The following is a 23,904-nucleotide window of genomic DNA, read 5'->3' on the forward strand; positions in this document are numbered from 1 at the left end:
GGAGTGCAAAATTGTACAGCCACCATGGGGAGCAGTTTGGCAGTACCCTACAAAACTGAATAAACTCTTTATCACACATTACAGGAACCATTATCCTTGGTATTTACCTAAAGAATTTGAAAACTTATATTCATGCAAAATCTGTACTCTGATGTTGCAGCCACTTTATGTATAATTGCAAAAACTTAGACACAACCAAAATGTCCTTCAGTAGGGGAATGGATAAATCAACTTAGGTACATTCTGACATTCAGATACTACTCAGCACTAAATAAAAAAATGACTTTTCAAACCTGAAAAGACTTGGAGGAAACATCAATGCATATTACTAAATGGAAAAAATGCAGTCTGAAAAGCCTACATAATCTATGATTCCAACTGTATGATCCAAATTGTGTGATATCCTGGAAAAGGCAAAACTATGGAGACAATAAAAATTTTAGTGATTGTCAGGAGCTTGGGGGATGGGAAAGATGAATAGGAGGAGCATGAGAATTTTTAGAGCAGTGAAAATACTTGGTATGACTTTATAATCATGGATACATGTCATTATACATTTGTCCAAGCCTGCAGAATGTACATAACCAAGCGTGAACACTAAAGTAAACTGTGGACTTTGTGTCAGTATAGGGTTTATCAATTGCAATAAATGTACCATTCTGGTAATGAAGATGATAGGGGACATATGCGAAGTTTCTGCACCTTCCTTTCAATCTACTGTGAACATAAAACTGCTCTTAAAATTATGTACATATATAGATATCTGTAAAGGGAGTGTTTTGAAACAATATGTATTTCAAGGGCAGTGAAGAAATTTCAATTCACCACAAGGCCATGAACAACACAGAATATTTTACCCCAATGAGTTAAAGGATCAAGAACAATATTTTTACATGCAGTGATTTATTATAATTAAAATTAAATAAAAGCAATTCCTTCATAAAATACTATTGATTAATGTCTTAAAGCCATAACAAATAATTAGGGATATATACATACTCAAAAATATTTAGTGAGCTTCAGCTATAAAAATATTGTACTCAAAACTCATTCATTCTAATTGATCCAATATACCACCATCATGTTAAGAATTATATCATTAAAACAGAATTGTTGAATAATTATAAAGTTGAGGAACTAGCAGAGGATATCAGAAGGGCAAAATTAAAAGAAAACTATGCTGAGAATTAGTTATAAAGTTGATATATGTATGTGTGATGTTGAACTTTTTGTAGTTAATTTTATGACAGAAGAGATGATTTTTAATGGTAATTACATTGCACATAGTTTGTTATAAAAGGTATTTTGCAAACTTAAATCCCTGAGCTGTCTTGTGCATTATGACATGAGTTCAATTATGTTTGCCATCTAGTTGCACATCCAAAACCAAACAAATAACTTTATTTTTGAAAATTCCAAAAGGCAAAATGGTAGGGAGCGTAAATCATATTGACTCCCTCTCATCAAGATTGATGTAGCAAAAAGTAAGGAGTTTTGAAGAAAAGACATAGATAGAGCTTTCAGAGTGTATACAATGAATAATGATCTTTATGGCCCCAATCAAGATCCCCTGCAGAGGCTGCACTCAACAAGTTTAATGCCAACTAACCAGACTCTCTTCTTGCCTGATCCAGTGCTTGTACAATGAGATAATAATGACATAGTTTTGATCACTGGGCTAGAGGTCTGATTTGGTTAAAACACATGAGCACTCTTTCACTGTGCTTGATCTACCTATTGTCATTGTTAAGAATCAAAAACTAAGACAAGGAGTGAGACTTTGATATTGTACTAGTATGAATATGAAAACAATTTTTCCTAACTGGGATCTATATATATATATGAACTTGTCTTTACTAAAGCCATCTGAAGTTTAACATAATAACTTAATTATCAACATAGTATGCCACACAATTTTCTCAGAACAAAAAAAAATATTTTATGTTAAATGAAGAGTAGCAATAGACTCTCATGTAGGGAATTAACTTTCTATGTACATCAGTCTGGAGATATCTGGCCAGATAGAGGCAGATTCAGCTGGGGAGTACCTATAGCAGTTTGAGCACTGTGTTGTTTTCTAGAATGAGCCAGATGCATTGAACTTGCAACCAAGTATTATCTGGTGTTTTCAAAAGCCCAATAGTTGGCAAAATGTAAGGGACATTTAGAAAAGTTTAGTGGAGGAGAGATGATGAATATACACTGTAGCCTTGGGACCAACCAAGTCAGCAAGAACTATGCCTTCGTTTTCTTATTACCTTACATTTTCTAGGGAACTGTGACTTAGAACCACCTTGAAAGAGACACTATGATTGATTGGAAGTATATCTATCCTCTTAGAAAAATAGCGCTTGTATTTTATACTTACAAAAAAATAATGATTTATTTTGAACTATGGAAGCTGGTTACAGTGCTGTCAAACTCAGATCTGAATGGTGCAAGTAAAATAGTGTTCTATAAGTTATCAACAACTTTTATGTGCCTCTTCTGATTGCCACAGTCTCACCACTAACACCTCCACTTCCTGCTCTGCCTCTGCTGATTTTGCAGCTGATGGACTCGGTTCACCTTCTGGTGCTGAGTTCAGGTTCTTAGCTCCAGCCAGGATGGCTAGCCAAGACAGGGTGGGGGCAGGCGAATCTTTGTTTTCTGAAGTAAACACTAAAGGAGATGCGGAGTTACATCATGACTCATGAACAATGTGGTTAAATAATACAACTTCACATTTCAAGAGCGTTGCTGTTCTAGAGGCTGAATCTTCACCATGGAAAATAAGAAAAAGGATAAATGTAGGTTTAAGCCCCTCCTCTTTTCTCCTGCTTATGGGTTGATTTGAGGTAGGGTTTATGGGCACAGATTGTGTGAAAACATAGCACTTGTGTGAGTAGCCTGAAAGATATGCAGCTTTCTGCCTTTGAGCTAAAAGGGACCAACTCCGAATTGCACTGATGTCCTTCTTTCTTTGCTCTTCTCTTTTGTCCTCATTAAATGTCCCAGGGTTGTAGTAACCAGGCAAGAATCAGCACTTAATCCGTGCTTCAGAAAATGTTGTCTAAAATCCCAAACCTGAAAGCCACCAATTTTACAAAATTGCAATTATTTTTCTTACATAAAACTTACCATTTCGTACTTCAGTTGGCTACTTCTTCACAGCCTCATCGCAATGGAAATGTTTCAAACTTACAGATTTTATTTGTACAATGTAAAAGAAAAATAGCTCATTGTAATTTTGATTTAAAATTTCAATATTAGATGAAATCTGAAGGCACTTTCATATATTTAAAAAACAATTTCATATATTTTTCTGTGAGCTATTGTGCATATATTGAGCCTACATTCTTTTGCATTGCTGGTCTTTTATTAAGTTCAGATAAAAATATATAAAAAGATATCATACTATTGAAATTTGACCTGTATTGTGTATAGTAAAGTTATATTATAAAACAATAGCCCTGGCTGGTATGGCTCAGTGGATTGAGCGCAGGCCTGCGAACCAAAAGGTTGCTAGTTTGACTCCCGGTCGGGGCACGTGCCTGGGTTGTGGACCCGGTCCCCAGTAAAGCGTGCGCGAGAGGCAATCACCCATTGATGTTTCTCTCCCTTTCTTTCTCCCTCCCTTCCCCTCTGTCTAAAAGTAAATAAATAAAATCTTTAAGAAAATAAAAAAATAAATACATTTCAATATGTTAGGCACATTTTGTTGAAGAAACAACAGTCTATAAGGTACTATAATTCTTTAATTATTTTATTTTCTATTTCTGTGCACTATTCTTGTTAATGGAACACCAGTGGAATATTTAAAATACAGAGCTATTCTAAGATCTCTCCTGCCCTTTATAATTGGGTGATTTTTATTTTTTTTATATTTTCTTAATATTGCATATCCCAATACACTGATTATATATTACAATTAGATTGAAATACATTTTATTTTGTATTTGCAACAATCATATTGTTGGGAATAGAAACTTTAAATTTCACTAGTTCTTCAATGAGGATCAATGAAACCATACTTCTGCAAATTTTGCTGTTTCAAAGAACAGTCACATTCTAGTACAATACCTTGTTTTTTAAATTCGAGTCTTAAATTTAAAACCCTATATTAACTGTTCTAAGTATTATCTAAGAAGGCAAACTAATTTTTAAAACATGTTTTTCCTACAATTTCCTTAATTAACTTCATATTTCAGCAAAGATGGAATCAGTATCATGGTGGTTTTATAAGTCATTGATTTGGAAAATCAGTTATCTTTTCTGGAATATATTTTATAGAATCTACATCAGTTTGCTACTTTGAACTTGTTTTGTTTTGACTCTGAAACAGGCAACTAGGTACGAGAAGTGATTTTCTTCATGCTTCCATTCCTTAACAGAGATGTTTATGTTTGAGAATTGTTTGGGTGCAATAAGTTTTGAAATATTTGACTCTTAATTTAAAATATTTAGTAAATTAACATTCATTAAATTAATATTCTGTAAAAGCCTATTTTTTGGATTGAAAATTTGTTCCATTTGTTCTTGACATAGTTTACTTCGATGTTTCTCATAATTTAATAATAATATAGGAACATATTTTATATTAACATTTTCTTTCTTCAAAGTTTACAATATAGCCACTTTATTCCTACTAAAGAATATATTAAAAGTATTTTATTAATACGTATTTAAAATATATTGCAATAGACTATCTCAGTGTCAAAGATTTTAGTATAAAAATAAGAATTTAAAATAAACAAAATATATTTATAATTTTAAAGACTTGTTTATATAACTCTGAACTTTTAGTTTCAGCAAAAATTCGTTTTAGTATTTAGTATACAATAAAGAAAACACAAAGTAACAATAGAAATTTGTGACATGAAGAAACAGTTTGATACCCAAACACAGTAGGCAAGAAATAGTTATGGGGTTTTTGTAGTGCAAGTGATACATTATTACAGTGAATTACTATTAACTTCAAGTTTACACATAGAAATTAAATGCCATGAAGCTCTTTCTGGTGCATTCCCTATGCTAAAAAAGAAATTGCTATTTCTTCACTCAGTCTGAAGTTAGTTTTGCTTTTTAATTAACATAAAGCTAAGAATTTTCCTTTAAACCATTTTATTCCCAAGAGTGTGCTCTTCCAATTTCTAATAAAAAATAAGCATTGGGCCTTCAAACCCTGGTGCTAGGTTTAATTGGAACTCTTTCTTTCTTTTTTTTTTTTTTTTTGGTTTTTCTTTCCACACACTCCAGGATAAAATACCGTATTTTGCCATGTACAATGTGCATTTTCTCGCCCACATTTTTGAGGGAACAATAAGAATGCACACTATACATGGGTATAATGATTACAAACCATGGGTATAATAATGCCGTGTAGGATGGGCACAAAAATGTGGATGCTAATTATAGTATGTGTGCTGCTAAAGCCAGCACAACATGGGTGCTCATTATACACGGCAGAAAAAGGAAGTGATTTTTACCTTTATTGTAGAGTGGTTTCTATTTTATTATTACACATTTATATTACCTGAATATTATATTATATTTTATCAAGTCTGCCTTATTTTTTTCCTCGTTTTGTTCAAAATGTGCGAGAAGGAGAAGGGGTAAAAGGGGTTAAAAAATTAAGGAGCTAAATTCACCAGTAGATTAACCACAAATTTTGCATTAATGCCTAAGGAAAAGAGAATAAGTTAAGTGAAAGAGGAAAATATTCTTGCAAAAAGCCTCGCTTTTATTATACTTCATGGAAGAGCATTTCAGTTTCCAACTAATTCCATAAATAGTTCTTTTGCAAAAGCTTATTATGAGCTACAGAAGTCCGATATCTAAGTATGAATTGATCTTTCATTGTTGTCAGATTCAACTCATCCAGTTTAATAATGACATATTTCTCTGAGATGAGAGCAAATAATTGGCCATGGCTGGTCATGTGACTATGCCTTAACAGACAGTGCATGGTGTTTTTCAGTCTTCTATTATTGAATAATCTATGTCCCCAGAACCTAATGATGTGTTCTAACACACTTCTCTACTGACATCTTTTATGTAACTACAGTCAGATGGTCCATGATGGCGTCACTCATGTATCTGATGGTTTATTGGGAAAGGCTGGGACTCAGAAAGATTCTTACATAATAATCACTCAGGGCTCGCAAGAGTACAAAAATGAAAACTATTATGGTTTCATAAGGTACATCATGGACCTGGCAAAATGTTGCCTCTGTCATATCTGTGAGTCACACATGCACAGATCCATTACCATGAGAAGAGGCAACAAGATGGTGGCCATTTACAAGCCAAAAAAAAAAAAAAAAAAAAAATGTCTCAGAGGAAGCCAACAGTGTCAGAATCTTGATCTTTAGTTCTACCCTCCAGGGCTATGAAAAAATACATCTATGTTGTTTAAGCCACCCAGTCTGTGAAATCATGGCAGCCCTGGTGAACTCATACACTGCATATTTTTAAGAATGTTAACCCAAATCCTTGTACTTAACACTTTGTGATGAAATACATACTGTTTATTTTTAAGTGATTGACACAATATTTAAAAAATAAAATCAGGTCTTTAAAGTTGCTTTTCTGAACTGGTTGGCTTTGGGGGCAAAGATGATTCTGTCCCTCTTGGAGATGGAAATTAATAGTGCATCACACACAATAGCCAAAGAGTTAAATTATCATTAAAGTAGTCTACTGGAACAAGACTTCTGCAGAGTGAGTGGTCTCTCTGTGCTTGACTACTAAAGTTTGAATAAGGAGTTTCAATGGAGTGCAAACAAAAAATCAATTGCTACTAAAGCTATTTGTGACCTGATTCATATGGAGTAGCAACTGATTTGGGTTTATTGATTTATTATGTAAATACTTACATGAAAGCATACCATATCAACTTTAATCATTATTTTATATTCCAAAAATGATCAAACATCCTTCCACTTCTGGGAAATGTAAATGTTCTAGAAAGCCTGATTTAATTTCATCCTGTATCCATAGCTACAACTAAAACATCTTGAAATTGTGTAAATAGGACTAATAGATAAACTTTCACATGTAAGGCATATTTTAACTTTTTCCCAGACAGTGTTTATATATATATATTTTTTTTCATAATTTTCTAAGTGATAACAAAATAAGTAAGTTGTGCTCAAAGAAATCCTAAGTTTAGTATTGCTGAGAAAACATACAATGAATTACCTAAGACTTGGTTAACTCGTAAAAGTTAATCTTAAAAAACTGTGGATTTGGTTACTTCTCTGTGGCAATTCTAGTGATTTTTCACCTGTCCTATTATTTCACAGCATACTCCAACCTGTAAACCTACAGCATTGGAAATATCCAGACCAGGAAGTTTTGAACGGTTATAGTTTTGTTAACACATACATTTGTGTAAGAAAATGAATAGAAAATTTAAAGATCCAAAGGACAGTCAATCAAAGAGGATGTTTTTTGCTCACTCAAGTGCTGTGTGTGCTCTACATAATTAATTCATTAGGAATTTGTATATACTAAATGAACATCAATTGTTTAATGGTGAGTTATCTCATTTTGTGTCCTTGCATTTAATTCAATTTAATGCAATGAAATTTAACAAACTTTTTTTTTCACTCTTTACTGAATACCAGGCTATTAGGAGCTAAGAAATGAAAAAGGAAATAAGGCATTATAGTTCTCAGAATTCACTCCCCAGAAAGATTGCCAGATCTCCTCCCCCAAAAAAGTCAACACATACTTTTTTATTTATTGTCGATTTCATTTCCCAGCAAATGTTATGGACCTAATTGTGTCCACTCAAAATGGGTATGTTAAAGTTCTAACACCACATATGAATGTGACCATATTGGAAATAAGGGCTTTAAAACAGTGATTAAGTTAAAATAAGGCTGCTAAGTGGACCTAATCCAATACAAAAGGCATCCTTATAAAAACAGGAAATTTGGCACACAAGAGATACCAGGGATGCACATACACACAGAGGAAAGGCTATGTGAGGACACAGCAAGAAGGCAGCATCTATAAGCCAAAGAAAATGGCCTTAGGAGAAAACGAACCTGCTGACACCATGATTTTGGACTTCTGGCCCTTAGAATAGTGAGAACATAAATTTCTATTTTTTATGTCACCTTGTCTGTGATATTTTGTCATGGTAAGCCTAACAAAGTAATATACTACATTACAAAAAAATTTTTTTAAATGTATACATTTATTTAACATATATTTAAGGACCTATTTTACACTGGGTTCTTTACAACAGAAAAACAATGAAAAAGACATTATCTTTCAATAATGTTTTTTAAGATCTAATCAAAGTGAGAAAAACTAATACTAATAAATAATGCCAGTTTTGATTAGTGTGAACATTTTTTGTATCATCTATTATAAGAAAAGATAAGAGGAAACTTAAATGAAGTTATTAATGAGAGTTTTCCCTTATGGAGTTACTTTAAACCTATTCAATAACAAAAAAATTCCTTAGGGCTAGCTAAGGAAGGTGGTAGCAAAGGAGGGAAGTGTTTCTTGTGGAAACAATCTAAAATAGGAGAAAACACTGAATCTTTATTGAACTGAACCCTTGTTAGGTAAGTTGATGAGACAGACTGAAGAGAAAACAGTGGAGCACAAATAGGAGAGAAAGGTAGGGGTCCAAATAAGAAGGGCTACGCAGGGCTGTGTTATCCACAAGACACTCAAATCTCAGGGGAAAAAAAAATTGTTTCAAGAGAACAGAGTCATTTTTTTCCTATTTGGTTTATTGGTAATTTTGTTGAGGTGCCATTTACATACATAAAAACATCTCCCTCTAAGGTATTCATTTTGATGAGCTTGGCCATTGTACACAATCCTAAAACCATCTGCATAATTGAGATATTGATGTTAAGAATGGAGAACAAGAAAAACATTCTTCTGGTGGAAACACAAAATGGCAGTGCTACTTTGGATAATCTGACAAATCTTCTTCTTCTTCCCAGATTATCTAGAAATTGTTCCCCTAGGATATCCTGATTGATTTGAAGACATATTTTTATATAAATATACTTAAAAACCTGTATACAAGTGCTAATATCAGCTTTATTTATAATTGCCCCATAACGGAAGATGCAAAAACATAAAAGCTCTAGGTGAGTGAATACACTAACTGGGGGAAAATTGTAAAACAATATTATTAAGCATTAAGAGAGAAATGAGTTAGTTATCAAGCCATAAAAATAAACCTGACAAGCACTAAGTTATTAGGGCTGACCTCAAAGTTAAGCCAGTTTATAATATGCACCCTTAATATGCTATAATGACAAGGGAAATTTACCTCTATGGTTTTCTTCTCCAAAACCCATAACCCCAGTCTAGCCAAGGGAAAACATCAGACAAATCCCAGCTTAAAGCTATTCTACAAAATATCAGACCAGTTTTCTTGAAAGCTGTGAAACTCAACAAAACAGGAAATGTATTTGTCACTGTCATAGCCCAAAGGATCCTAAGGAGCCAGGACTACTAAATGCCATATGATGTCCTGGATGCCATCTTGGAATTGAAAAAAAATCTAAAATAAATGCGAATAAAGAATGAAATTAGTTAAAAACAGTGTACTGATATTTGTTAAATAATGGTGACAAATGTACTATTCTAATGTAAGATGTAAATAATAGCAGAAACTGGTTGTAGGGTGTATGGGAACTCTTTGTACTATGTTCAAATGGTTTTCTTGAAGATCTAAATCTATTGTACAATAAAAAGTTTAATAAGAAAGAAGACACACCCTGTAGTACACATCCTAAAAAATAGGCAGTACTGGTAGCAAATATTGATAAACTTTTTCAGTTTGTGACTCATAAATCCACTATATTTCATTATGATTTCTTCTTGGAAATATACAAAATGGAAGCTACGCTAAGGCTGTTTCTCTGTGTTCCAGTGTCCCTCTCAGGGACACGAAATCTGGGTTAGCAAACAGTACCTTTGGTGGAAATAGAAAGAAATTGTGGTCAATTGAAAAGAAGCACACAGATGGATAATGAAAACAGAAAAGACAAGTATCACTCCTAAAAGGAATTCACTTCATAAAGCGAGATAAGGATTTTCGTAGTTGTTTCTCTTACACGTGGTGCTGAATTATGTTCAAAGTTGGGAAAAGGGTTCTTTCCACCAAAAAGGAGAATTGAGCAGAAGCCACATTATAAGATTTTCCCAAAAACCATTTGAATGATATAGAGATCAGACATCAAGCAGGATTTTTTGGTGGTGCTTCTGTTTAACAGCAATTCAATTGATCATTTCTATAGCAGTTTCTTGCTTTGTTTATATTGTTTCTTTTAAAACCTTAAAAGATATACTACTTTAAAACTAGACTGTGTGTTTATGACTAAGAGTGAACAGCTAGAAACACTAGGTGGCCATGAACTAGGATGACATCTCTTTTCATAACTGGGTGAGTAGAAAGGCAGAAACATTGTCAGTCTCTGTTCCTATGTCAAATGGTGCTTTGTTCTCTCTTACATAAATGGCTAATGTAGCGATCAGCATAATGTCAAAGGGTAAATATTAGTGTAATATTTCAGCTGGAGACCAACAATGATTTGTTTAAGGAACTTCAGGAAAGACAAATGTGATGGACTCGTTTCCATATTGAAATACATCAGTTCACAGGATGAATGCATATAGTTTACCTGAATTGCATCAACATCACCAGTACTCAGCATTTTTGATAACTCAGCCATCACTGGACCCAGTGGAGTAAGATGTTCTTTGAGTCTTGGAAACTGGATTTGGCATGGTCCAGGCAGTGGAAAGGATGGTAATTACGGAGGTCACCTTGGGTAAGAAAAACGTTTGTTAACAGAAAGGAACACAAGAGGGAGCTATATTCAAGGAAACTGGCCATAATCAAGCAGTGTGCTTTGAAAAGAAAAATTATTTTATTTTTAATTTTTTGTCATTGTTAGTTACAGTTGTCCCGCCTCTTCCCCATTGCTCTCCCCTGCCCCATCTTCCCCCCACTCCCACAGTCAGTCCACACACATTGTCCATGCCCATGAGTCCTCTATTTGTGTTTGTTTTCTTGCCTCTTCCCTTTCTTTACCCCATTGTTTCCCTCCCTGCTCCTTTCTGCTCACTGTCAGTTTGTTCTTTATTTCCATGTCTCTGGTTCTATTTTCTCATTTGTTTGTTTTGTTGATTAAGTTCCACTTATAGATGAGATCATGTGGTATTTGTCTTTCACTGCCTGACTTATTTCACTTAGCATAGTGCTCTCCAGTTCCATCCACGCTGTCTTGAAGGGTAGGAGTTCCTTCTTTTTTTCTGCTGCGTAGTATTCCATTGCGTAAATGTACCACAGTTTTTCATCCACTCATCCACTCATGGGCACTTAGGTTGTTTCCAGCACTTGGCTATTGTAAATAACACTGCTATAAACATTGAGGTTTATAGGTTCTTTTAAACTGGTGATTAAGGATTCTTAGGGTATAATTCCAGCAGTGGGACTGCTGGATTAAAAGGTAGTTTCATCTTTTTTTGAGAAAATTCTATACTGTTTTTGACAGTAGCTGCACCAGTCTACATTCCCACCAACAATGCACTAGAGTTCCCTTTTCTCCACATCTTTGCCAGTACTTGGTGTTTGTTGATTTGTTAATGAAGACCATTCTGACTGGTATGAAGTGGTATTTCATTGTGGTTTTAATTTGCATCTCTCTAATGGCCAGCGATATTGACCCTTTTTTATGTGTCTATGGGCCTTGTTTATGTTCTCCTTGAAAAAGTGTCTGTTCAAGACCTTTGCTCATTTTTTAATTGGAATGTTTGTCTTCTTGGTGTGAAGTTGTCTTAATTCTTTCTCTACTTTGGAGAACAAACCCTTGTCCAAGCATTGACAGATACAGTTTCTCATACAGTTGGTTCCCTTTTCATTTTGTTGATGTTTTCTTTAGCTGTGAAGAAGCTTTTTAGTTGAATGTAGTCCCATTTGTTTATTCTTTCCTTTATACACCTTGTCCTAAGGGATGTATTGGTGAAGAGGAAGAAAAATTCTGATCAGATTAAAAGATAGTCACCCCCAGTAATTTCAATTTTTAAAACTATAAAAAAGAGCCATCAGGTGACCTGGTGGCTTAGGTGCATATGAGGGGACATTCTGATATGACTAAAATATGACAAGCCATAACTGCTAAATGTGGGCAAATACTCAACCTTATTTATGGTGACATGTCAAACTCTTAAATTAGGGCTTTGGAATTTGCACCTGGGAATCTCAAATATTATGTTATGCTCTTTCTTTGAATGCTGCATTCTTTTCTGTCATAAACTTTTTCTTAAAACTATGTCAACATAAAGCAGAGTGATGTCTGCTTTGTGTAGGTGAGTTTGGTTGTGAATCGGAACCCAAACCGTGGTAGCAGGTTGCAGAGTGACTAGTGAAGCGCTATAAATGGAAATGAATCTATCCATGGTGAATGGATCCAGTAACACCATACCAAATGCCATCACTTAGACTGTCAATATATTAAAGTCTTCCCTCTTTATTTAAACTAATATACGAAATACTCTTAATATTTGTTAAAATGTGTGCAGATCATAAACACATACAGGGAAAAAAATTATAGACTTTCTTGTGAAGTCAGCACTCAATTTAAGGACTGTAATATTGTCATCATACCAGAATACTCTTCCAGTGATTCTCCAAGATGACATTTGTCTGATTGCTAATAACTTTCATTTGCTCTGTCACTGCTCTAAATTAATAAAACTGGATGATGCAATTCATAATCTTTGTGACTGTCTTGTTTTTACAATTATTTCCATCACATTCAGCTGTTGTGTGGAGCAATGATGTGTTTATGCTCATGGCTATATATTACTCTATCATGTGAATTCACCATAATTTGTCTACACATTTAAAGAAGCACTTTTTCAACTTCTCATCTTAATTTTCTGTGGAAAGATGACACTTGCCCTTTTTAATTTAAATTTCACATTTAAAAATTTGACATAAAATGTGTTTTATTTTTAAGTCTTTATTTGAAAGATTGATTTTTCTCTTGACACTCTTCCTTTTATTAGAGCATTCTTTCTATAGAGGCCTGTGTCCTTTCACAGAAGCCTAAACTTTGTCTCAATTTCAGTCGCCACCTCCTAACTTTATAGTTACTATCCGTCCTAATATTTGGTTTTCATGGTGAACTAAGAGCTGCATTTTACTTACCCGATCTGTTTCCTGCTCTTGGTTATATTTGTTGCTCTGTTACTTTGCCTTTAGGAATTCCTCTTGTTTTCTGTGAGCTTGCATAACATTTAAAAATAAAAGCAATGACACTTTATATAACATGTACTTATTTTGCAATGTGTGGGCTTTTCAGAATATCTAGCCAACCAAACCCTCAGAAACAGAAATCCCTTCCATCTTTTTTAGGGTTGTCATTTTACTTATTTTCACAGAAAAAATTGAATGGAAGAGTACACGGTAAGTTTTATTTCAGGCATGAAATGGTATAAATGTTATTTTGAAAATATATACCCCAGTTGTTTACATTTGATTATTTGCTTAGTATTTTATGACAGCATAAATGCTTTCATATTAATTATTCTATCAATAACCTTATATTGATTAAAAATCTAAGATTCAATTTACTTTCACAGTCCCTGTCATGTTTTCCATGTAGATATCAATATACTTTCTCTTGTTGTGCAATATAAGGTGAATTCTATGAGGTCTTGTTGCATATAATACATAATATTCAAGTAGATTACTTTATTCCCTTTTCAAACTGAAAACCTTGAAACGCACAAAAAAAATTCAGTAAAATGAAAATGATTAATGTTCCTTAAGTGATACATTATTATATTGTTCACATATGAAAATATAAGCTTTGGTTATTTTTAATTGGAGAGACTTTCAACTTTAGATATAAAAATGAAGATAAAAATTAACCAAAAGTGTGTACGTTAAATAAAAATTCACTGCTTTCAAATCTTGTGCTTCTATTTCTTCAATATCTTTGAATGTTCCATTTTGATGAAAACACTTTATTAGGTCATTAACTCCATTTCATAATGACGCTTCATAGACTAAGCAATATTAGATGAATGTGTCATAGCTAATATATTCATGATATTTTTAAAAGATATTATTTATTTATTTTTAGAGCAAAAGGAAGGGAGGGAGAAAGAGAGGAAAAGAAAGATCAACATGTGGTTTCCTCTCACACGCCCCAACTGGGGACCTGGCCTGCAACCCAGACATGTGCCCTGAGTGAGAATTGAACCAGTGACCCTTTTGTTTACAGGTCGACACTCAATCCACTGAGCCACGCCAGCCAGGGCTATATTCATAATATTATGACTAGAATTATTGTGACAGAAATAAATTTTAACTACCACTTTTTGACCTCAAGGGTAAGTAATCAAAATCTTAATTAAGAAAATCATGCTATTTCTGATAAAATACCATATATGATTTTCATTTGACTTCCAGTTTAGTAAACATTGAGTTCTATAAGGATTTGCAGAAGTGATTCACAAATGTGTATGTTCTTTCTACTTTCTCTCATTTTGTCCTTATCTGAATGAGAATTCAAACTATAGAAAGGTATTAACATCAGGACTTTCAATTATTTAATGAACTTCCTGGAACTCTATAAAATAAATTACAACACATTTATGGTATTACAAGAGGCAAATAAAAATATCTTGCTGAAGCTATTAATAATTCTTGAACACAATATTTTATTGAATGCTTAGCTTTACTATGTGTACACTCAATACAAATTTTTTTTAATGTGAAAGACCAAAATTTACTAATAGGAGATTTCTTTCCATTTTGAAGTTAAAACTTTGCTAATTCTAATTAATATGAATGACCAATATCCACTATAATATTATTTTGAATTTAATAAATGTGAGACAATTTTTGATAAAATTTGAGGTAGAAAATTATATATAATTCATTTCTTTTATAATATCAAATACATATATATATATTGACCAACCAATTCTACAGATATGGCAATGACTATTTAAAACAGATACTGAAACAATCATTTCACACAAGCCAAAAAAATTGTTAGATATACTGCTGTGTGCCAATGGATTATTGAAGTCTTTTTTTACAGTAATATAAAATAAAAATAAAGTAATAAATAACATATTTTATATAAAATGTGTGTATAAATACATAACTTATATGCAATACATTAGTGTATAAAAGTACATATAAATTTGAATTACATACTTCCTCCATTAGATTGATTTTATAATTAATATTAATATATTTCTGAAGTTGTGGAGATATCTCATGACTTGTACTTAACAGGTACTGTTTAGGTACATTCATAAATAATGGCAAGAATCAAAAAGTAAAAGTAAATAATGAAAATAATTAATTAATTTATTTCACAGTTAAATTAACTTCTGGTTGCAGCCATAATTAGCTGTCATGACATTATATTAATGAAGATATCACAAGGGGTGGAGAGGGAAAAAGACAGTGACAGACAGAGAAATAGACATGCAGAAACAGTTGGTTTTTATATTTACTCTTGATCTCTTCATAACTTCATTATCACCTTTTGTTTTTCTAATTAGTGACTACTTTTTTTCAACAATATATCTGAATCTATTTTGAAATGTAAATTTTCTTTGCCCCCTTTCAAATACTCTTTTTTTCTAAAGAAAAAAGATTTTTACTTGCCTTTACTTTTTGTTTATTGTTGTTCTACATTTGTCCAGATTCTCCCCCCCCCCCCCCCGCCGCCGCCGCGTTTCTCTCTGCTCCCCCCACCCTTCACCCCTCGGAAATGTGTTCACTTGAGTGCATAAGGCCTTCTCTCTATCCTGAGGGTTCTAAAGGATTTCTTAAATTGTGAAGTGCAAAATCTTAGGTTCTTTTGTGAATAAAAGGAGCTCTGAATTTGATGTACATGCTTAGGAGAGGCAGTTGCAGTTACATCTTTCTTTTCTTCCTCCATGTAAATCAAGTCAGACATAATCATCTTATTTTCCAAAATATTACCTGAGATTTTTATGGCACGAAACTTTTTATATCTTACAGTAATTCTTCTAGCTATTTTACTAGAGTTAAGATTCTTGAGACCAGGAATTTTAACATAATAATCAGCTCTCTTTGCAACACAGGCTGCACATATAAGAAACGATAAGACAATAGTCTTGGCTGGTGTGGCTCAGTGGATTGAGCACTGGCTAGTAAACCAAAGCATCGCTGGTTCGATTCCCAGTGAAGGGCACATGCCTGGGTTGCAGGACAGGTCCCTGGTAGAGGACGAGCAAGATGCAACTACACATTGAAGTTTCTCTCCCTCTCTTTCTCCCTTCGTTCCCTTTTCTAAAAATAAATAAATAAAAACAAAAAAAAAGAAATGATAAAATATTTTATAAACATGCATTTTAAAAGGTTACAAAGCACAGTGGTGGAGCCATGAGTTCATTGTACTATCTTGTTCATCAGAAAAATGCATAGAATATGACTTTGCCTGGGTTTCACCTACATCTTACCATAAATTTGTTTCATATCTTAATATCAACATAGGAAATACATTCATGTTTTTGCAATAATACAATGTAAAGTAAATGTTGGGTTACACTGTAGATTGTTTCAGGGATGTGTCAGTCTTATTCTAATCACTGACTGTGTTATTGGTTTTTCAATTAATTCATTTAAAAGTCTTTCAGTTATAAGATGAATAAGTTTTGTGGATCTAATGCACCGTATGATGACTGTAGTTAACAATACTGTATTGCACACTTAAAAGTAGCTAAGAGAGTAGATCTTAAGTGGTTTCACAACACCAAGGAAAATAGTATCTGAGATGATGAAGGTGTTAGCTAATGCTGCAGTGGTCGTCATATTGTAATGTACAAAAGTATCCAATTAATAGGTTGTATACCTTAAAGTTATACAATATTATATGTCCATTTTATCTCAATAAAACAGGAGAAAAAAGCAGCTGAATGAATGACAATTATGTTACAAACCCTGTGCTTGGAGTTGGGGAAAAAACATGCAGAAATAGTCCCTACTATTAAGGGCTCACATACTTTTCTAGAAAGATAGACATATAGATTATTACCAATAAATAATATATTTGCTCATAGGAAGATAAAGTATCTGAAACCAAGTGGTCACTAAATGGGCAGAGGCCTGATCCTCCAAAACGAAGCTCAACTCTTTCCTCTGTGACTTTACAATTTTTTTCCAGTTTCTACACTGTCATAACTTTTTACTGAACAACCTAACTATATAGAATCTACTCATGCCACTTTCTATGCTATGTATGTACATTAAAATACTATATAATCATTAAAAGAACTTTTTTCAGTCTACATTTGAAGGCATGCAAAAAATAATAAATATAATGCCAATTAAAAGAATTCTTTATAAACTATTTGTTCAATATGATTAAAATTTTACTTAGTTAATTATATGTCCAGATAAACACATACACTTTCAGAAATGTCTAAAAAAGCATCAAACTGATATTTTCATAATTATATTGTATAATGGAATAATTAATAACTTTTATCTTAATTTATATTTTCCAAATTATAAATAATGTCTTTATAAAAGCTTAATTTAATGAAAAATTATGTAAATATACATAATTTTACCAGAAATTTTGGATTAACTTTTTAGAAGCACACAAGTTTAATGGGTAAAAAAATATGCAGTCCAGAAGACTCATTTAAATGTAGCAAAAATACCATACTTAAATCTTGTAGTAGTCTATTAGATGAGTATTGGTGATTGAAGAAATATTGGAACTGATGCTATTGATCTTTATTGTATAAATATAAACTTAATTACATTGGAAAATATATTTATAAAATATAAGCCTGTGTATAGGTATGTATAAATAAGATTTTTTTCAAATCATATAGAACCTAACATTGCCTTTTTAAATCACTGAAGAAAGTCTTCCTTCTTATTCGTGTTCCATGTTATGTATACATAAACCTATATAGTAGCTCTCAGTAAATGCATTCCCATTATTTTTTCAGACATACATCTCATCCCTTATGTACATGGGAATAAAATAGGAAAATAAAAATAAAGTCAATGAGCTGTTAATAATGCAAAGTGGGTGCCTTATAAGACTGCATGCTCAACGCATTCAATTTAAAATGAAAGAAGCGTGTCTTACTCACTTATTTATAAACTGGAAAGGATGACTGTAATTAAAATAAATTGGCTAGCATGGGTTAATTACTTTTTTCTTACCTTTCTCAATGAATCTTTTCTTTAAGCACAGGTTATAATTTAAGCCAATATGATTCTCTATAGAAATATTCATAGGAGAACCAAATTTGGATCATACATTATTTACTCATGTCATTTCCAGTCTGGTGGATCACTTTTCACAAATCATTAGCATAGTTCTCCATTATGCTCTTCAAAATTCTAATATAAATAATTCTATTTCTGTCTGTAGACATTGAATCATGAATATGGAATGACTTCACCTGAGTTCACTTGAAATTAACTTAATTTTCAGCTCTGTTAGCTGTGAGGTGAGTAGAAAAAAAATTTAGTTCAAAACTGCAGCGCGAGACGAGCTTCTCTCCTAGCAGGAGAAAAATCGATGTCCTGAATTGAGTTGTGATTTATTTCTTAGCTTTATGTGAGAGTGATAACATCCAAATCACCCAATATTTTCTCTCTGCGTCTGTGTCATTGTTTTATAATTTCATGACATGTCAGACTGGTCAAGTTCCTGTAACTTGACTTAAATCACAAAAAGTTCAAGACAGTAGACCTGGGCATCCTCTCTCTCTTTTATTTTAAATCTAAAGCAAACATAGCTAGTCTGTCTTAATTATTCTATTCTTATAAAAATGGAGACAAAGAATGAATGAATTTGCCATTTTTTCATAACTTTATTTTTACAGGGGCATACACACATATAGACAGACTATTTGTATGTCATTAGTTATATTAAATTGTACATGATTTTCTCACCATTTTAGTTTGTGATTCTGTTATCAGAATTTTATTCTGTAGCAATGCCCAGACATATGTGCAAAGATATATATGAAATAATTACCAACTCACTTTTATTTATAATAGTAAATACTTGAATGACCTCAGCAATAAATAGGTGACTAGATTATATTTCATCCATACAATAGCTTATTTAAATAAGAAAATAGATGTTAATCCACTATATATTCATAACCTCTTCTTTATTGAATAAAGTAAAATGTTCAAGACATTTGTATAGTTAGATTTTAATGATGTAAACACAGCCAAAACAAAGAAAAAGTTTGAGTGCAGGAGTGTATGAATACATCTTTTGTCAAATTACATGAAACCTGAGGTTGTTTTTTGAATCACTGGAGAAAGAAGTCTTTCTCTCTATTTATATTCCGTATTACATTCTTAAGAAACAACTACAATATTCCTATAGGTAAGGTTTTTTCTTTTTAAAGTTAATAAATTATATGTGTTTTCCACTAGATAGTAATATACTAGTAGGTATATTACTAGAGGAAAGTATACAAACCTTCTCATTTCCAGGCTTGACTTACCCAATAGAAAACACTTCTGCTGTATAAAGGTTAAACATTAATTCATTTCCCCCAAATACATAATTGCCCTCTTGCTTCTCCTATTAATTTTCCATTAATATTTAAACATTTTCAAAATTTTCCAATTCAAACATAAAATAAATTAAAACTTGAAATGCTGTATTTTCTTGGTGCTCTATATCTCTGTTTTTCATCCTGCCTCTAGACATCAGCGCCCGTTTGAAAATAGCTTCCTTTGCAGTATGTCAGTCTTCAAGGCCTCAGCCTCTATCCTTCATTTCCTTTTTTGACATTGCTTTATATTTGTTCTTATCCACTTCTGTGCCTTTATCCGTTCATCATCTCCTTGGCGCTGACCATCATTTGAACATCATCTCTTTAGCTCTTCTGTATCTTCCAACCAAGTGTTTTTCTTATATTCCAAACACATTATATAACTACTTACTAGATAGTTTATCAGAACCTCAATGCCAAAATTACAAAATAAATTTAATATCATGAAATATTCTACCTGAGATATAAGGATAAATGAAACAAACAAACAAAATCCTAAAATACCCGCCAATTCTGAACCTGCCAAGCCCGAAATCTTACAATCTCTCAAAGATGTTCAAGTCTGTATCTCTCAATGAACATCTTAATTTAGATGATTATCCCTTCATACCAACATTACAAGAAATTTTCCCCTAAACACCTCTCTCTTTCTCTCTTTCGTCTTTTAGGAAAATCAATTCATGTGTCTAATTTCTCTGTTTTTCCAGAGAAAATGCAAGCAATGTTTTGCACGAGACAGCTTTGGTAAAACTACTCCTCTATGCTTCTTGTTGATATAATGTAGCTCTTTTAACATTGCTGCAAGTTGCGATTTTTATGTTTGCCACTTTTTATTTATCCAGTCTCAGAGATCTGTGTATTTACCCAGGTCCCACTGTACTCTTAGCCTTCTCAATCAGTTCTGAATAAAGTGTGTTATAAAATTTTCCCTCTGCTTATATTCTAGTACTTCTTATCTCCTTGAACTGGCAAACTGTTAATTGAGCCTTTTCCAAAACAAACCAAGTGAGAAATCACTCCTGTGTACTTAAAACATTGTGTTTCTCTATGTTATAAAACATGTTACATAGTATTGCAAATGACTATTTACTCAATACTTTCTTTATTACCAGCTACCAGACAACAATATATTTTACTGCCAGGCAAAATTTCTGTTCCAAAGTAGTTACTCATATATATTGTTTTAACAAATGAACACATAAATGAAAGAATACAGTAAAACAATAATTTTTGCCTTCTCTGGAAATGTGTTAAAAAGTTATAATATTTCACAATGTGCACTTGTAATGATATTGTCCTAAATGATAGTGCATTTAAAGTAATCTAACATTAGCATGTATTTGAACACTAAGCCAGCTTCAATATGGCAAAAGTTATTCATAAGAATTCATGCAAATTGTTAATTCCATCCATGTAAATTATACATGCATTGAGATTAAAGTCATTCATTGACATTTCTCTCATTGAGGTGTGTGGTCTTTTTCCTTCCCTTGAATCTGAGTGGTTGGTGATTCTTTAACCAACAGAATATAATAAAGTGGCTGGAATATACAAGCAGTAAAAAAAAGAAAGTAGCTTTAATCTGAATTGGAAAACAAACACACACACACAAATTGCAACTTTTAATTTAATTTGTGTCTGAAAATAGGGATTTGATTTTATGTAAACAACACAATCCCTTAGCAAATAAAAATAATCTAATATTATAACTGCAAATGTTTGCATAATTTTTGAAAAAATTGAAAACCTAATCATTTGTTCTGCGAAATATATTCCCTGATCTCATGAAGTTGCCCACATTTATGAAGACATATGCAACTATTAAGGGCAGCATTAAAAGTGAGACAAATTAAGGTGCATGACAGGTTTTGAGCCACTGGTGTTTTCAAAATAGAGGACAAGTCCAAAGTTTTTAACAGAGTTCCCCCAGCTGCACTCAGAATATTAGCATGGAGCACAGATCGTAGCATTGCTCACACTCTAAGGTGCTTAGCTTATTTCCTGCTGAGAGTAATGCTGAACTTGCATACGTACTTGAAGTGCTGTATAAGTGACAACTTACTTCTGCAAGGAATAGCAGAAAATAGACTCCCTGTTATTATTTCCTGTCCAAATGCACACCTTGCTAGAATAAGGCCATATCAAGAAACCTAATTTTAATAATAAATTCTTAATCTTTGTCTACAATTCATTTCTCATGAAAATTACTAATGTATACTGATGTAAAAAATATTTTGGGAATTTACTCTACTACCTTATTAAAAGTGTCTATATAGGTAGCTGCCATGTCCCAGCAACATCCCTCTTTCAGGACTGAGCTGTTCAATGACCCAAGTGTTGGGGAAAGTTGTCTGCTGACCATTCAAGGCTGAGTCTTTCCCCAGGAATAACTTCCAGTTACACCTTACAGGAAAGGGAAACGTAGTCCAAAGACTGGTCAAGGTTGGGACGTAAAGCCATGGTCCTCTGGACTCGCATAATGACTCTGTTTCTAGGCATGTACAAAGTAACAACTGTTGTGTCTTCCGGAAACTTGGCCCTTTTATTTCAATACAATATAATACCCTCTTTATTCCTGAAAACTTTCATTGCTTTAAAGTCAGCTATGTCTGGAATTAATATAGCTACTCTTGCTTTCTTTTGATTATTGTTAACATGGAATAGTTTACTTTTAAACATGGAATTTATTTACTTTTAACCTATATGTGCCCTTATCTTTAAATTTGGTTTCCCGTAGACAGCATCTAGTCTACAGGAAAATTTTTGATACGCTCTGACAATCTCTATCTTTGAATTGGTACATTTAGATTATTGGCATTCAGAGTGATAATTGTTATAATTGGATTAATATCTATCATATTCATTACTCTTTTCTACTTTTGTTTTTCTTCTTTCCTCCTATTTTTGTATTTTTCTGCCACTCTGGTTTTAATTGAGCACTTTATATGATTACACCACGTCTCCTTTCTTAACATATAGAATGTACCTTTAATTTATTTTCTTTTTCATTTTTATAGGGATTGCATAGAGTTTGCAATATACATTGAACTAATCCAACTCCATTTTCAAATGACACTATACTACTTCACAGATAGTGTGAGTTCCTCATACTAAAGAAGTCTGTTTCTTCCCTCCAATGTCTTGTGTCATTTCTGCTATTTATCCATAATCATACATAGCATTATATACATTATATGCAAATAAGTTTATAGTATTAGTGCATTGTTCATATTATTTTGAACAAACTGTTCTCTGTTAAATCAGTCACGAAGTTGATTTATTTTCACTTATTCATTCTTTAACTCTTTTATATACTTTATGCAGATCTCTCTTTTTGACCTCAGTGTATTCCGCATCTTTAAAAAGTAACTTTAAAACATTTTTTGTAAGACAGGTTACAGATAATAAAATGCCCTCAAATTTTGTTTAGTTAAGAATGTGTTGATTTATTATTCATATATATGAAGGATAATTTTACTTGGTACCAATTTCCAGACTGTTTTTATTTTTCTCTCAACATTTAAGTATTTCATTAAACTTTCTTTTTGCATGATTTCTGAACAAATCTGGATGTAATTCTTTATCTTCCTCTATAGGTAACATGCTCTTTTCCACTGGCTCCCTCAGCACTTTGTTTTTATTTTGATTTTCTCTTTTAAAATTGATAAGCTATATTTTTGTTATGGAATTTTTTTTTCTGCTTGGTATTCTCTGAGCTACCTTTATTTGTGATGTGGTGTCTGGCATTACTTTGGGGAAGTTCTCAGTTGTCATTATTTCAAATATTTGCTTTTCCTCTTTTTCTCTTTTTTCCCACTACTCACATGTTACACTTTTGTAATATTTTTCATAGTATTTGGATATTATGTTCTGTTTTTTTCTTTCTTCAGTGTCTGTTCTCTACCTTTCAGTTTGAGGATTTATTTATATATTCTATAGCTCAGATATATGTTTTTTTCTTCAGCTGTATCGAGTCTTTTAAGAAGACCATTACATTACTTTTTCATTCTCATTTTTATTTTCTAGTATTTCCTTTTGGTTCTTTGAATAGATGTAACCTCATCGCTTACATTGCCTGTTTGTCTTGCTTGCTATCTACTACTTCCATTAGAGCTCTTAGCATATTCATTCCAGCCCTTTTAAATTCCTAGTCTGGTAATTCCAATAGCTTTGCTATCATGCCAAAATCTGATGCTTGCTCCAGCTCATCAACTTTTGGTTTGTTTTTTTTGTTGTTGTTTTTTTTGTTTTTGCCTTTTGGTATACCTCACTTCCATAGGAAGTAGGAGTTATTTGAAGTGAAGAAAGAGTTTCAGACCAAGTGGACCCCATTTT

Source organism: Pteronotus mesoamericanus, unplaced genomic scaffold (assembly GCF_021234165.1).
Source record: "Pteronotus mesoamericanus isolate MK-2021 breed Mesoamerican mustached bat unplaced genomic scaffold, CSHL_Meso_final contig_50, whole genome shotgun sequence".
NCBI lineage: Eukaryota > Metazoa > Chordata > Mammalia > Chiroptera > Mormoopidae > Pteronotus > Pteronotus mesoamericanus.